Below are 16,109 nucleotides of genomic sequence, written 5' to 3'. Positions count from 1 at the left end.
AATAGGATCTGACTTCATCAAAATTATGAACTCCTTTTCAGTGACAGGTACTCTTAACATAATAACCTGTGGAGTTATCACATGAGAAAAAATACTTTAAATTACATATTTTGTAAAGGGATTTTTTTTTACCCAGATATAAGACTTCCAATATTTGAAAACAAATGACCCAAGTTTTAAGTGAGAAAGCCTCCAATAGTGTATATAAGTAGAAATAAAACATGAAATTATTTACAATCTGGAATCACAAAGAGAATGATAATGAAAACTTGAGTGAGACAGTCAAGCTCATTGATTTAGGAATACAGGATGATAAAGACTTGTGTTTCAACATTAGAATCTACAGCAGATGCCAAGCATATATCCTGCTAGTGGAGGTGAAACATGGTACAACTTTATAATTCATCATTGTCCTTACATTTACAATTCCATCTCCCATAAGTATATGATCCAGTCATTCCATCCCCAGATCTTTGCCTAAGAAAAATAAAATAAAAGCATATGTCCATAAAATGTGTATATTGATAGGGTAGTAATTTTATTCTTATCAACTAATCTTGGATTCAGTCCAAATACCCCTGTGAGGAAGAACAGATAAAGTTTTAGTAAAGCCATAGTGATACTATAAAAAAAAAAATCAGCTATTGATATACACAACACTTACCTCAAAAATAATTATAAGCAAATGAAGCATTGCAGATAAGACTACACTTTAACAAAATTCTAGTGGTGGAGTGGGATAAATTAGTCTCTACTAACAGGAAGCAAATCCATGACTGTGAATGTGGTTGGAGATGCGGCTAGAAGGAGAGTTACAAAGGAGACTTTCATTGATGAAAGTTTTGTTGGCAGTCTTGACTACCACCATGAGACTGCATGGGGGTCTTCATGTTGAATATGTGATATTTACACAATTTTTTACGTCATCCAGTGGCAATGATACCTCATTAAAGTTATTTATATAACTCTTAAGGTGACTCATAAACCAATCCTAGCTTTAAGTGAAGTTTATGAGCAATCAAGTGTTATTTAACTCCAAGAGAGACATTAACTCCTCAATACAATAGTTAGATCAAATATTCTTTCCTTATTTTTTATAAAGCATTTATTTATTTTATGTATATGAGTGATCTAACTGTATGTACACCTGCATTCCAGAAGAGGACATCAGGTGCCAGTATAAATGATTGTGAGGCACCATGTGCTTGCTGGAAATTTAACTCAGGACCTCTGGAAGAACAGACAGTACTCTTAACTGTTGAGCCATCTCTCCAGCATGCAGGTATAATTTTTCTCAACCTACTTTAATAAGGGTTCAACCAGAGGTCATAGAAGAGAAAAGTTATTAGGAAACAGGTGAGGTAGACCTGTTTAGAAATAGTTTTGGGGGGGTTGAATCCATTCTTCATTGTCAGAATATTAACATTCAGTCAAGTAGCAAACACCAAATATGAATTAGCAGCTTCAGTCCAGTCCACTTGGCAGTCACCATACGCAAACCAGAAAGGGCAATTCAATCCAGAAGAAATCACAAGGCTTGCCAACTGGCCTGATGCTGCAGAAGTGGCAAGAAACTGCAGGAACCTCATGAGAAGTTTTTTGGCAAGTTTCTCTCAATGGCAACACCAAAAAGGGAATTCAGCAACACAATGGAAGGTGAACCAATACGTGCCTGCCAATACGTGTATGCATGAGTGCGTATTTAGCAAAGAAGAGCTAGGTAGAGCAAACTAAACCACTGCTCCAGCTCCCATTGTCTTTGGGGTCATTTTTATTCCTTCATCCTTTCACCTGTGTCTGCTTCAGCAAAACATTCTTTCATGTGTCTTCTTTAGAAAAACATCCTTTCACCTGTGTGCCCCAGCAAAACATCATTTGACACAACTGACTTTCCACAGAACCCAGAAGTTTCCACTTCACCAGCAGCAACATTCTTTCTTTTAATTGGTTTATTTAGAGAGAGCACAAAAGGGAGCCAGCCACCTTAGAGGAGTTGGTTCTTGCCTGTCTTGCCTGTCACCTTGTTAAAGCGGGGTTACTATCTTAATACCTCTGCCAATCTTGTCCACACTGTAAACTTTAAGCTGATTCTTCTCTCTCTCTCTCTCTCTCTCTCTCTCTCTCTCTCTCTCTCTCTCTCTCTCTCTCTCTCTCTCTCCCCCCCCCCCCCCCAGGAGTGATGAGATTACAGATGAACACCACCACAATGGCGGCTTTGGATATTATACCAGGCTCACACAGCTTTATCTACTGAGCCAACTTGCCAGGCCTTTATTAATGTCCTGGAAGATAAATCAGCCGTTGCCCTCAACATATACTTTCATAACCATCTAGTTCCTTTTTATAGCATTTCTTACAATTGACATCAGCTATTTACTTGATCAATGTTTCTCCATGACAACAGAGATGTTATCAGTGCCCATTAATGGATATCTAGCTAGCTCCTAGAATATGGTAAGTGCCCAGTAAGCACTTGTTCAATGTCTTATGCTTGACTTTGTTGATGGATGACATAGGATTTTTTTCCCCTGTTTTAGTTTTTGTTTCCATTGCTGTTGTTCCTACAAAAGACAGAACCCAGGCTAAAGGCCAACCCCAGAGACTCACACAGAGCTAGGCACATATTTGGTCACTGAGCTATAACCTCAAGCAAGCCTAAGTTTCTGATATTCTCAATGAAGCACAACAAGCAAGACAAGGCTACTGGTCTCTATGCTTCTTTACTTTGTTTTCCTATTTCTTTTATTAATATTAATCCTTAGAAAGAACTCATTTTGAGACAAAAAAATGTGTTAGGTCTCTGACATTAAGAAGTGAGTGCTCTGGAGAGGAAAGAAGAAAAAAAAAAAGACCAAAATCGTGGGCTTTTTCTAATGAATCATAATGTGATATTTATATTAGCGGTAAATAATCTTAGCTTTTCTTTCTTTTTTACCTGAATATTAAATTGTCATTTTCAGTACCCAAAATGAATATGTTGAAATGATATTTATATTAGCGGTAAATAATCTTAGCTTTTCTTTCTTTTTTACCTGAATATTAAATTGTCATTTTCAGTACCCAAAATGAATATGGAATTATAAAGACCCTTGGACAGGCAGAGACTATCAAGAGGAAAGCCCAGCTGCTGATCTGAGTGCTCTCTGAAGGGACTGAATCCTCTGGTCAGATTTCCAGAGACCACCCACACTGAGGGAGACGCTCTAGAGTGGACTCTCGGCATCTTAATTATGAGAACAGTCAGGTCCAATATTAGTCCACCAGTGTTTGAAGACAGAAAACTTAATATATCTCCTTGCCCTCATTCATTCCCTAGCTGCCTATTACAAAGCTTCTGGATTACAACCGTGGTGTCTCCACCGGGCACTTCAAATTAAAAAGTCTCCATTTTAAAAAGCCTGCTTCAATAACTTACTCAGACAGCTACTGCTGGCTGCTGCCTCAGGCACTGGAGCAGCCAACAGAGGCACTGGATAAAATGTCAGAGAAGCAACTAAAGAAGGACTGGAAACAAAAGCAGGATTATCCCCTGCATGGCACCCCTGGGCGACAGTGTCCCTCCAGGGGGCTCCTCTCCAGTACTCAGTGTTTTGGGGAACAAGATTCTCCTTTGTCAGGAAGGGAATGTACCAGGGGTACAGCCCTCAGCCTTAGGCAGTCGGAATATCTGATCAATGGCATCCTTTTAGGTCTTGTGTTGATCAGGGGTAGCCTTCATCCCCTCTCCTGTGACTTACAGGCGATCACTAAGTCGGATTCTATTTTGGAATCACTCTGAAATGAGTCCCTTTTCTTTGCAATTATTACCTTTATCTCTCGCCCAGAAGCCATCGAAGATCTTTAGGTATCCTAAATAGTAAGAAGATTGTGGTTCCTCTGACATAGGTTTTCTCAATGTGCAGTAGAAAACTATGTTAGTCAGCTCTTGGTGTGGTAAGCGAGGCCAAAGGAACTACAAAAAGAGTCTGGTTTCCTTTGAACAGCCTTTTCAGCCCAGGGTCTCTGTCCCCATTAATTCTGAGCCTGTGGTTAAGGAGTAACAAACACTGCATAGGGTTGTGGTGGGACACAGCTGTTGGGCTTGTGTCAGGCAACAAGCAGGAGCAGGGAGAGACTGGGGACTATTTCTCTCTCTCCAGGGCATAGAAGGAAAGCTCTTCTTGAAGCTTGAGTTTTGTTTAGTTAAAATTCCACGGAGAAAGTTTGTCTAGGTAAACTTCTTCAGGAAACTCACTTTGTTTTGAGTGTTTTGTTGCTGTTGTTTGTCTACTTGCTTGCTTATTTAGTGTGTGTGTGTGTGTGTGTGTGTGTGTGTTGCACATGTTTGTGTGGGCATGCATATGTTGTGCACATTCAGGTGCCTGCATGTATAACATGTATAAGCATGTAGTCACTAGAAGTCAAAGTTATGGATTCTTCTTAGTTATACGCTCCACTTTTGTTGTTGTTGTTGTTGTTCTTGTTGTTCTTGTTGGTGTTGTTGAGATGACGTCTCCTAATGACCCTGGAGTTACCTTATTGGCTAGTCTGGCTGCCAGTGAGTTCCAGGTACCCATCTGTCTCTCCCCATCCTTGCAGAGCCTCTGTTACAGATGAGTGCTTCTGCATCCAGCTTTCTCACAGAGGATCTCAGGTCAGGCCATCGTGTTTACACTGAAAGTGCCTCACCAACCGAGCAAACTCTCCCCCGCTGCTTTGAATTTTGAAAATTTAAACAGACTCATCTAGATGAAGAAAGCAGAAAGATTCTCGGTGAGAAGCACACACCAACTGTTTTAGTGTAAAGCTGGAGGAAATACTCCCTAGTGCCTGCATAGTTGGGTAAAGGAAAGAGATCTTTAAAACTTAAATGACAACAGCCTGAATGGTTAAGTGAAGGGTGCCACTGTATCCTGCAAGCAAAGGGAAAGATAATGATGCAGTTTTCTACCATGACCTAACAATCAGGTCAACCAAACATTTTTCTGCAACTTCTGACATCTGAGGCTCTCACGTCACTTTCAAATGCAAAAGAAGAACAAAAATAAAATACCAAGAGCAAAAAATATGTAGAGATTTTTTTTTATATATAAGAAAATACCCATTTCAGTAATCTTTGCATTCTTTTCCTGCTCCAGTGGACTTCAAAGCCTCGGTATTACCTTTTTTTTTTCTTGTGCTCCTCATGATTTCAGTGTTAGCAGACACGAAACCATGGTAACCTAGGTGTTATGCATCAAGGTCTATTGGCCACTGTCTAAGGGCTATTCTCTGGGATTACTCCCCTCCCACTACTATAGTAGGCTGTACATAGGATTGCCTTTGCAGCCAAAGGCTTTGGGGAAAACCCTCAGAAAAGAGAAACACAAATATCTATCGGCTGTCAGAATTGGTGGAGGCACACGGGTTTAAAATACTGAAGGGCTACAAGCAGGACATCAATACTGTCAGCTGAAATTGGATTTCTCATGGACATCAGTGACATGGATAAGTGTTTCATTCCTGTTAATGAGGGGCTGTGATAATCTATAAATATCCTTCTACTGCTGGTATGTGAATTACATGGAGAATTAGAATCAAAGGAAGGCCATTTTATATCTTACACTCACAGAGCCATCACTATTGCAACATACTCTACGGATTTCTGTGTTGCAAACCTAGCTTTGACTGCCTTCCTCTGTCACTCTAGTTCAGCACTTCTGTGGAGTCCCAGTTTGTAGCATCTCCCTGGCCTGGAGCCAATTCCTCTTCTCCTCCCACCTCCACCACATTTTGCTAAGGCCGAATATCAGTCTGCTCTGTCATACATCTCTATTGCTCTTTTGAGTAGATGAGAAATATATTGGATGGAATTTCTCTCCACCTACTACTTCCTGCCTTGATTTAAAAAAGAACCACAGAATGGGAAACATTCCACTGTTGTTTCTCTCCTTCGTTTCCTTCCCTACTCCTCTGCTGCGCCCTGTGTCCTCTGTTCCTTGCCATGAATGAAATACTTCTAGAATTTTCCCATCAATTCTCACGAGGACAATGTGCATGCTTGTAGTTTGAAGTAAAAAGTCAATGCTCTATAATTTAATTTTCTTCTCTCACATTAAACCTGCCATTCTTCACATAATCTGCGTGATAAATGCAGAGTCAGACTTCATCTTCCTGGCATTAATACATGTCAGGACTTCAAATGCAAACAATTGTGACATTCGGCGTTACAAAATTACCAAGAGCACAAGCTCCTCTTAATTAAGATATGGAAAAGTTGCTTTTGTTATATTTAATGAATGATATATTATATTGCAGCGAAACATGTGGCAGTACAAATACTTCACAATGCTCCCAATTAAGACTCACTTCACTTATGCCAATTGACAACACTAGTATTCCACACTTCATTCAGTTGGTGAATTTTAAATGAACTGGTTAGTGAGAAGGGTGCTTCTTTTCTAATGAGTTTGGTAATCAAGGCATCTATTTTAATTTCAAATTGGATAGATTGGAGGAAATTGCCAGACTAAATGACTGGTACTAATTAGAATTATAAAAATATTCATCATGCCAGGGAATTAACATGGGGGTCTGATTTTCCTGCATTTGCATATTGCTTGAGTTTTGGGGGGAAAATCTTGACAAATTGTCTTCTCTTTAGCAAATTGAACAAACACTATATCTGTTTTAGTCCTTCTTTTTCATTTAGAGCATAATACATATTCATGATTTGTAAATGGAGTTAAATGATTTCAACTTCTATCCTCATTACCATATTAAAGATGTTGTCTCCATAAGCTTCCTTAGAAAACTTCAGATCACAGCATTATCTCTTTAAATGGCAAATAATGTACTTTAATCAATATATTAACTTGTAGATTTGAACAAATCAATGAAAGCGAATCTAAGTGGACACCCATCTCCCACTTCATCAACCCCCCAACTCCCTGGTTGACATTCCCACCCTAGGAACAACTACGTCATAGATTTGGAAAGTGCTTTAGCAGATTCTTTTCTACAAGTTTTATTCAGACAACTGCCATCAAATAAGAAATGAGGCAGAAGAATCTTTAATTTCATTGAAGATTTCGCTATAGCTGATTTCAGTGTGCCATGACGAAAAATGTCCACCGCATGTGGGTCTCCTGTAATCTGGCCCATGCTGAAGAACTGTGCCAAGGCCACTGGAAGGCTGACAGCCTATCAGGGAGAAAAAGGTGATGGTGGACATACTACAGTCAGACCCAGGAAGAGTGCAGAGAGCAGGTCATGCTCTGTATCCTTGAGCAAGCTAGTGTGACCTTCATCCATCTATAATTTACAAATCATCACCTCTACCTTGCAGCCTCCTAGGAGAATCTGGTGTGCTCATGTATGTAAGAAGCCAGTGCTCAATAAACAGAAGGCACATAGGGATATGTCTACATCTCCATTTCCAGGAAACACCCAGTGTCTGAATCTTGTTAGTATGACATGCATAGGATAAGAGTTATGAGGAGAGAGGCTAAGTACAGTGGCTGGGTTTCCACTCCTCTTCTGCAACAGTATTTGTTTCCATTACAGCTGTCAAATCCTATAAGCAAATACTAATTAAAATTTTTGATACAGCTGGAGTAGTCTTCTAAAACACCATCAGAATAAATCACTTCCTTAGCATCTATCTTTAGTGGGTGCTTTCTAAATAATAAAGCCTACATTTGTGGCTGAGATGTAAATAATATACACCCAACAAGAGCATAGTTTTTCTTAGAAGAAAAAAAAAATCATTTCTATAGCTTCAGAGTTCTAAAACGACCATAGTGAAAAACCAAGCTGGAGGGAAGACAGGATGATCAGTGCATTCTGACATCAGGGAACTCTCCCACTACACATTGCCTCTGGTGATCAGACGGAAATAATTAGTTCAGCTGACGTTACCTAAAATCAACCCTATTCACACCTGAAACCTTTTCCAAGCTTACTGCTTTATAATTACCAATGATAAATTAAACCTGAAAGATTACCCGTCAGACATTTTAATTATAAAGGTAATCTAATGAAATCAGAGAAGATTTGGAAAACAAATTCGATCTGAAACTACTACAAATAGTATTCCCTCACTAATAAGAGCATTAGTATTTGGGAATATTTCCTTACGTTGTATTTAATTTTTTATTACAGGTTTTGTTAAGCCCTACTGACATGTTTACAATGAAATATCACCATATCCAACCCACACATCTCCTCCAACTCTCTCTCTCATATCTCCCTCACAGCTTCATGATTTTTTTTAATAATACTCCATGAAGGCCAATTAGGATGTCCAGACGTGCATTAGTATGGGGCCACTGTTGGCATTTCATCTAGGCTCAGGTCTATAGTTACCTGGCAACAGTCAAGTGTGCCTGGCTCACTATAAAAGGGGCTGCCTGGCCCCACTGCACACTATCTTGCTCTCTTACTCTCTTACCCTCTTCCCTCTCTGTACCTTCTCTCCCAATTCCCCTCCCTCTCTCTCTCTCCATGATGCTCCTTCCTCCATTCCTCTTCCTCTTCCTCCTCTTCTTCTTCCTCTTCCTCTCCACCTCCTCTTCCTCCTCCTTCTTCCTCTCTCTCTCTCTCTCTCTCTCTCTCTCTCTCTCTCTCTCTCTCTCTCTCTTCCTTTCTCTGTCTCTACTACCCCCTAAACTCCCCTCCCCATGCCCTAAATAAACTATATTCTATACTATACTGTCTTGTGGCTGGTACTTTAGGAGGAAGGGAGGCCTCAGCATGGGCCCACAGAGGTACTCCCTTCCCCAGCACTACATCACACCTCCACCAAACATATCCCTGGCTTCTTTTCTTTTTGTATAAAGCACAACAGCCACCAACTGGATCATGGGACACTTAGCCATGTCGGTACTCTCAAATCAGAGGAGGATGATTCTCTTTGTCCCCATTAGATATCGGATGCCAATAGCTCTTCAGCAAGGAATTGGGTAAGAGAGAAGCCCACCAATCTATGCTGAAATTTTGGTGTCTAAATGAGTAAAGTCACTTGCCACCAAGCCTGACTATTAGAGTTTAATCCCAAGGGTTGACATCATGGAAAAAGAGAACCAGATCCAAGTCCTAACCTTGCAATTTTAAAATCTGAAGTCCCTCTTGCTTCTTCTGATCCATCCTCCATTCCTCCCCCACCCTTCCTTTTTGTGTTTCTCTTTCCTCCCTCCCTTTTCTTTCCCTCCTTTCTGTTATGTCTTATTTTTTGCATACCTATATTCAAAAAGTACTTTTAAACCATGCATTATTATACAGTTATATATTTGATGTAATACAGTGTGACTATACACACACACATACACACACACACACGCACGCACATAGTATATCATAAATGTATATCCACAATATCACATAGTTATTATCATTATTAATGGCTGTATATTAGTCCATCAAGTGCATTTGCTACAATTTAATATGTCCATATCCATTGGGTCCATCATAAGTGATTTTGACAAGATTTATTAAACCTAAATCTTCATGGCAGTGTTTCATTACATCAAAGTATAAATATTTGCATGTTTCACAGTAGGATTATCAAGATATCTTCCAGGAAACAATGTTATTGCCTGCCAATAAACTCTATTTTAGGATCTGAGTCTCACCAGCACTGGTATAGAAAGCAATGAATCTTGAAAACTGAAGTTTGTTCATTTCAGGTGGGCATTTTTGGAAGATTCTTTAAGAAATCTGTGGATCTGCTGGGCCAGCACATTAGCAGTAAATGCTGCACTTGGTGTAGTGTAATTCTCTGTATTTGTTGATAACAGATGTTTCTCAAAGGAGTCCTTCTCTATCACTTCCCTCACTTGCGACCTTTTAACCTTTCCTTTGAGGAATGTGACTTTTGTCTGTTTCACCATAAAGTCATCTGTATGGTATTATAGCAGCCCCCCCCCCACCCGATGGCATATGATAATGAAGAAAAGAAGTACTTAGAATTATGAGACTTCAGTCGTGTTGCTTAAACAGGGATCTGGATCCATCGCTGTACTGTTTATTCAATAGACTCAACATATACACACTTTTCTGGATGTAATTTATTGTTTACTTTGAAACCTTTCAGGCACAGTGTTCATTTTAAAAGCCAGGTACTATCATCCCAGCATGACTGGTTCAAACGCAGGTAGAAAGTAGAGGGAGAATAAAAAGAGGTAGCCTGAACAGGAGGACAAAAGGTTAGAGACAGAGGGACTAGCAGAATCCCTGAGTCCAACCAGAAACTGGAAATCTAGGGTAAGGTTGTAGGTAACAGAGTTAAATTAGGGAAGCAGCGTGAGTGCACATATTACATATATATATATATATATATATATATATATATACACATACATATAGGGCAAGTTTATGAAGAAGCAGGCAGAAAAAATAGAGAGAAGGCTAAAAGGCTATCATACTAAAAAGTATGATAAACTTCATGGTGCCCTTGCAGCTGCAACCATCTCTCATAGTCATAAATCAGTTATGATTAAATGTCTACCATGTAGGGGAAGAAGCATTATTGACTATCTGAGTACCGTGTAGCAATCTCCCTGAACTGGAACGTTATCTTCTGAAGGGAAGCTTCAGAAAACTCAAGAAAGAAACAACTCCAAAGTCCCAGGAAGCCCCTGAAACTGACTAGATGCACAGTATCCCAAAATTACAGATGCAGTAAAGGTGGGCTTTGCAGTGATGCAGCTGGGTTGCCCATGCTTCTGCATCAAAGTCTTCATCTGTATTTCTGCTAGGAACCACAGTGAACCCTGGGTCATCACGGTGGCCAGTGGCAGTACTGTGACTTTGGTCCATCGTTGGTTCCGTATCTGGAGTAAATAGATGTTTGTTCCCATTTCCCCAGGAATAGTGTGAGTCACTGCTGGCTTATTTGTTGTTTTTTTCATTATTTTACCGAACCCTCTTTTTTTTTTTCCTTAAGAAAACACATCACGTGCCCTAAGTGGTGTGCTGGCTAGGTTTAATTACCAACCTGACAAAGCCTAGACACCCCTGGGGAGAGGGGAACCTCGTTTTCTCTCTCCATCAGGTCGGTCTATGGAATATCAGTGAGGTGTGGTTTTAACTGCTAATTGGTTATAAGAGGGCCAAGCTCACTGTGTGCAGTGTCGTCCAAGAATGCATTCTGGGCTGTATGAGAAGGCATCTGAGCAGAGGGGAGCAGCCAGAAAGCAGGCTCTGGTGTTCATGTTTAGAATTCCTGCCTTGGATTCACCATCCCAGGGCTTCCCCCGATTCACCTTAACTGGTAAGGTGAAATTAGCCCCCCCACACCAAGTTCTTTTAGGCACAGTATTTCTCACAGCAACAGAAAAGCAAGCAGAAAAAGCAATTACGACAGGTATGCAACAGAAAAAGGCATTCATATAGGCAGAAGAGTTGACTAGCTTGATATAAAATGACTGGGAAAGACCCAGGCCACTGGATCTGTAATTGTGCGGAGGGTGTTCTGAGTTAATTGTGTTCTCGTGAGCATTAACAACTGCAAGCTGTTATTAATGGGGGTCCTTATTGCACCACCGTGACAGAATGCACCTTAATAGATTACGTTAGACCAGTTTTGCCATTCAGAGTCCAGCTCAGCCAGGTTGATGAAAACCACTGAATCCCATGAGCTACTTGGATGATGTCCCTCTCACACTAGTTGACTGCTCCATGACCCATGTTCCTAAGATGATACAGCTAGTGCATCCCCACTGCACTGGTGAGAACACTGTACAAACAGCAGCCCTCGTCACAGGTGAGTCTCGTGATGCCATTTCATTTCTTTTACACCATACACAAATACGTTTATGAGAATCCTAGGAGAAGACCTAATGAAAATGCTGAGTTTTTCTTTAAATAAAAAGTTTCTTTTGCTTTATTTCTATTCCATGGATGACAAGCTTCAAAACCACGGCCACCCGCAGTTAATCCTCAACTGCTTTATCCCCACCAGATGCAGAGACACAGAGCCTGCTTCTGCCAGTGGCTACTGAGGAAGTTATCATCACCTACTAATCCAGAAGGATCTGAATACAATTACATTTTAATCTGAGGGTTTAGAACGAGAATATAAATGAAAGGCACAGCTTCATGTGTATCAAGCATTCCAGAAGCACAACTTGAAATCTCACTTTGAATTTGGAGGCCCTGCATCACACAGCTATCATCTGTTCGCCAGGACTTGCTCCTGGCCTGGCATAGCAACCACATGTATGGTCCAATCAGCAAAGCCTGCATAGGGTATACAACTGCTCTGCATCAGAACGTGCATTCTGTAGCATCATCGTGCCTAAAGCTGCATCAGCCTCTCAACCAGCTCATGAATCCATCAGCTACTATTTGGATGATAAGAAATGACCCCCCCCCCAAAAAAAAAAACTGTCATTCACAACAAAGAAATAATGATAGATCAGAAAATGGTAGATATACTAATTGCCTTGATTTAATCCATAGACAAGGTGTACACATATTAAGGACCACACTGTACACTGCACTGTAATTATTAATGGATTATTGATCACTTAAAATTAAAGTTAGGGTGTTCGGATATAATTTAGCTGGTAGATGCTTCTCTTACGTACATAAAACTTCTGGATTAAACCCCCACCCTAAGTAACAAAAATAAATAAATAAATAAATAAATAATCCCAAGAAAGAATAATATTGTAGGGACTTGGGAGAGTCTTCACTGGGTAAAATGCTTGTTGTGCAAGCATGGTGACCTGAGTTCAGATACCCAGCTGGGCTATCATAGCACAAAAGCTGGGTGTGGTCACAGGTCCTTTGTAAACTTAGCTGTGGGTGGGTGGGGGTGTGGAAGCAGGAAGATCCTTAGAGATCATTGACAAGCCATTCTAGTAGAAATCATTTACTGTAGGTTCAGTTAACACACACACACACACACACACAGAGAGAGAGAGAGAGAGAGAGAGAGAGAGAGAGAGAGAGGGAGAGAGAGAGAGAGAGAAAGAGAGAGAGAGAGAGAGCACTTAGCTGCATGCCTGTTCCCAAATACTGTCACTGCTAATTTTCACGCTGATCTTGTCAGCAGTTCTAGATAAGTCTAGCCCCAAAGTGCCTGAAAACAATGTGGGAATCTGAAGGAATCAGGCATCCCTTTGGATTCTTTTATTTCTGAACTCCAAAGCAAGCTGCGTTTGTTACGGTCATAGAGGCTTTGCGGTCCTGATCCTTGCATAGGAAAAAATATATCTGTCTTTCTGGGTGAGTCTCCCTAACCAGGGTCTTATGCATTTGCAAATACAAAGCATGTGGCCAGTTTTAAGGAACCACACTGGGCCCCTTGTCAACCTGAGATTTGTTAAGGCATGCAGTCTTCCATGCACTGAGGACAGCAACTATGACTACAAGACCCTTGTCTTCAAAAACGTATCTCAAAATCATTCAAAACTTTTATTTTAGTAATACTCCTGGGCCCTCCAGTTAATCCAAAACCAACAGAATGAAAATTATTTTAGTTATCAATGAGGAAACAGACTGATAGATACCTGAAGCCTGTCTCTTCCATGACAACACAACAGTCCACACACACAAAAAATGAAGCTCGCTTGTAAGATGAGAGGAGGAAAGGAAAGGGCTTTGCCTTCATCCTTTCCATTTGGACAACTACGAATTATTACTTCCTTTGATTCTTTCAACCTCAAAGCTTGTTATAAAATGCCTCCGAGGTCTCCTTTTGCCAAAAAATGAATCCTGAGTGTTCTCTGAGGATGGAGGCCTTTTATTTCAAAATGCAAGATGGTAGGAGAGTCTACAGGGAGGCCACAGCAGGAAATGGCAAAAGAATCAGTAAGAATTGGAAAGCCCAGCGTGGCAAGACGTGAAGGAATTGGTCAAAGGCCCAGGTCGGACTCATCAGGAAGCAGAAAGGGTCTTAAAGGAAGAAGCAAAGGACTCATAATTTTTCTGTCAGTGCCTTTCTCCAAATTAGATATACTAGCAAGTCTTCTGGAGCTTTGGGGGAGCCGTTTGAACAGTAAAGCAATTGGATATCATCCCTTTAAAATATCATTCAATTAGATCTTTTGTAATCCATACAACGTAAGGAGATAGCCTCACTGATTCTAAAGAAATTGCTAGTGCATTTCATCAAAGGCACAATAATGGAAACATCGATTCCCTCTTCACCGCAAACATCTCCCTTTGATGCTGCAGTTACCTTAATGCTCGCACTTTTCATTTTCTCTAGAAGAAAACAGCTGCCTCCGTGCATGCACATCAGAAAGAGCTCTAGCCTGAAATAACACATTTGTATATCAATCTCAGCTACACTGGCATCTTCATTTGCGACTACATAGCATCAGTCTTCCTGACTCTGTGCCACTGAATTACCATCTGAAATAAAAGGGGGGGGGGAGGACACTTCCCCTGCATCCTGGATAGCCAGGAAGAGGTGTTTTATGCCACCCCTGCAAGCATTGCCAGGGGCTTCATCTCTCTCCCAGTGCCATTTATTCCAAGGAAGAATGGCCACATACTTGTTAGAGACTGTAGTCTGAAGAATAGTTAGCCGCTTTCAGCAGAACATGTCAACAAGAAGAAGTACCTAAGGAATTAATAGATCTGGAAATGTGCAGTGTGATTAGGAAAATCCATCAACACCCACTGCCACATTCCAAATATTTATTCTAAGTGAAAAAAAAAATCATCAAGCCTGAAAGGATTTTGAAGGCATTATATCCACAAGCATACCCCAGGAGGAATGTCCCTGAAATTCTTGGTGCTGTGGAAATGGAGGAGAGGTATACCCAGAGATACACCACATTTGCTTCATCAACCTCGTGGAGGGAGGGGTCTGCTGCCTCTAACCTAGCTTGCCTCTGTTAAAATATACTTTAAGTGCTCGGGGCTTCCTCTGAATGAATCACCACACAACCATTTAACAACATCCAAGTAATTTGCTTTTTCTTTCAATATAGGTTCAATTTTTTTTTTCTTTTTGGCTACATTAAGCATCTAAACTCACAGACTGTCTGACATTTGGCTAAGTCTTTCATACAATATCCACTTGATGCCATGAAAGAAATGTATTTGCAATGGCTTTTGCTCTGCAAATGTCATGTGGGTGTCCTTAGGGGATTGCATTAAGCACCTGGTGCCCACCATGAGGTTCTGCTAACGAGAGATATAAAGGTTATGTTGAAATTATTGTTTAAAGGTGCTGACATCACACACACACATACTCATAGTCGCATAGGTAACTCAAGAGCAACTGTTTACAGTTTTGAGTGAGTAGACAGAAGAAACCATTTCAGCTAAGCTCTTCTGTGCATATCTCTGTGCAAGATAGCTCTTGAAATTATCTTTTCCCTTTGATTGACCAATCCCATAACTTTATTGTATACTAGCTTAGCATACAAACTAAGGTCCTGGGGGCAGGTGGTGACAGGAGATATAAGGAGGAATAATCAAGTCTCTGTTCTGAAATATAAGTTGAACAAACATGGTAGATTCCATTTTGCAGCGTTTAAACAGTTCTTCAACTATCCATTCACCTAGCAGAAATTCATCAATAAGGCAAAATGGTAGATCCAACATGGTGGATTAGGAAAAAGACACTATTCATGATGGAGCCCAGCTTCTTATGTTGAAGCTCAATGAGAGAATCCTAGAAGAGAGCTGGCACAAGTGGGTAAAGATAGGGAGTTCTCTTTAAGGTCAGTCAAAGGTTCTGCAGTACATAGGAGACACTGTCAAGTACACAGCAAAACACATGGATGTTAAATCTCCAAGAGAAAGTCTTCGGGAGCTACTACACCTTTAACTTACCTTTAGGAAATAGCAGAAGAGACTTGTTTAAAGCTTCCCTTGACTCCTTGAGAACAAGGGTATACTAAAACTTCACCAAATCAAGACAGCAGAGTAGGATGGAATGCACCTTAGATAGAGGACCTGACACTAGCCACTCAAATGTCAGCTCTCCCAGCTACAATATCGGAGAGTATGACTAGGAACTCTGGTTCTCTGCATTTCTGTTTATGGTTGTCCATATAAAACCATAACAATCACTTACCTCTTACTTACCTCACAGGGGGTTATAAAAGAAAGTGAAATGATTATATTTTAGAGGAAGTCATTATAAGACTATGAAATGAAAAATAAACATTGCCAATACAATACAC

General features: G+C 40.4%; 1 protein-coding gene across 1 annotated transcript in view; it reads right to left on the bottom strand.

The window, feature by feature from the left end:
• Sorcs3 (sortilin-related VPS10 domain containing receptor 3) overlaps nt 1-16,109 on the bottom strand; it is a 599,481-nt gene that overhangs the window by 253,534 nt on the left and 329,838 nt on the right. The window lies entirely within an intron of this gene.

Source organism: Mus musculus, chromosome 19 (genome assembly GCF_000001635.26).
Source record: "Mus musculus strain C57BL/6J chromosome 19, GRCm38.p6 C57BL/6J".
Classification (NCBI taxonomy): Eukaryota; Metazoa; Chordata; class Mammalia; order Rodentia; family Muridae; genus Mus; species Mus musculus.
The sequence above is the reverse complement of the archived record's forward strand: the minus strand, read 5'-3'. Positions and strand labels throughout refer to the sequence as shown.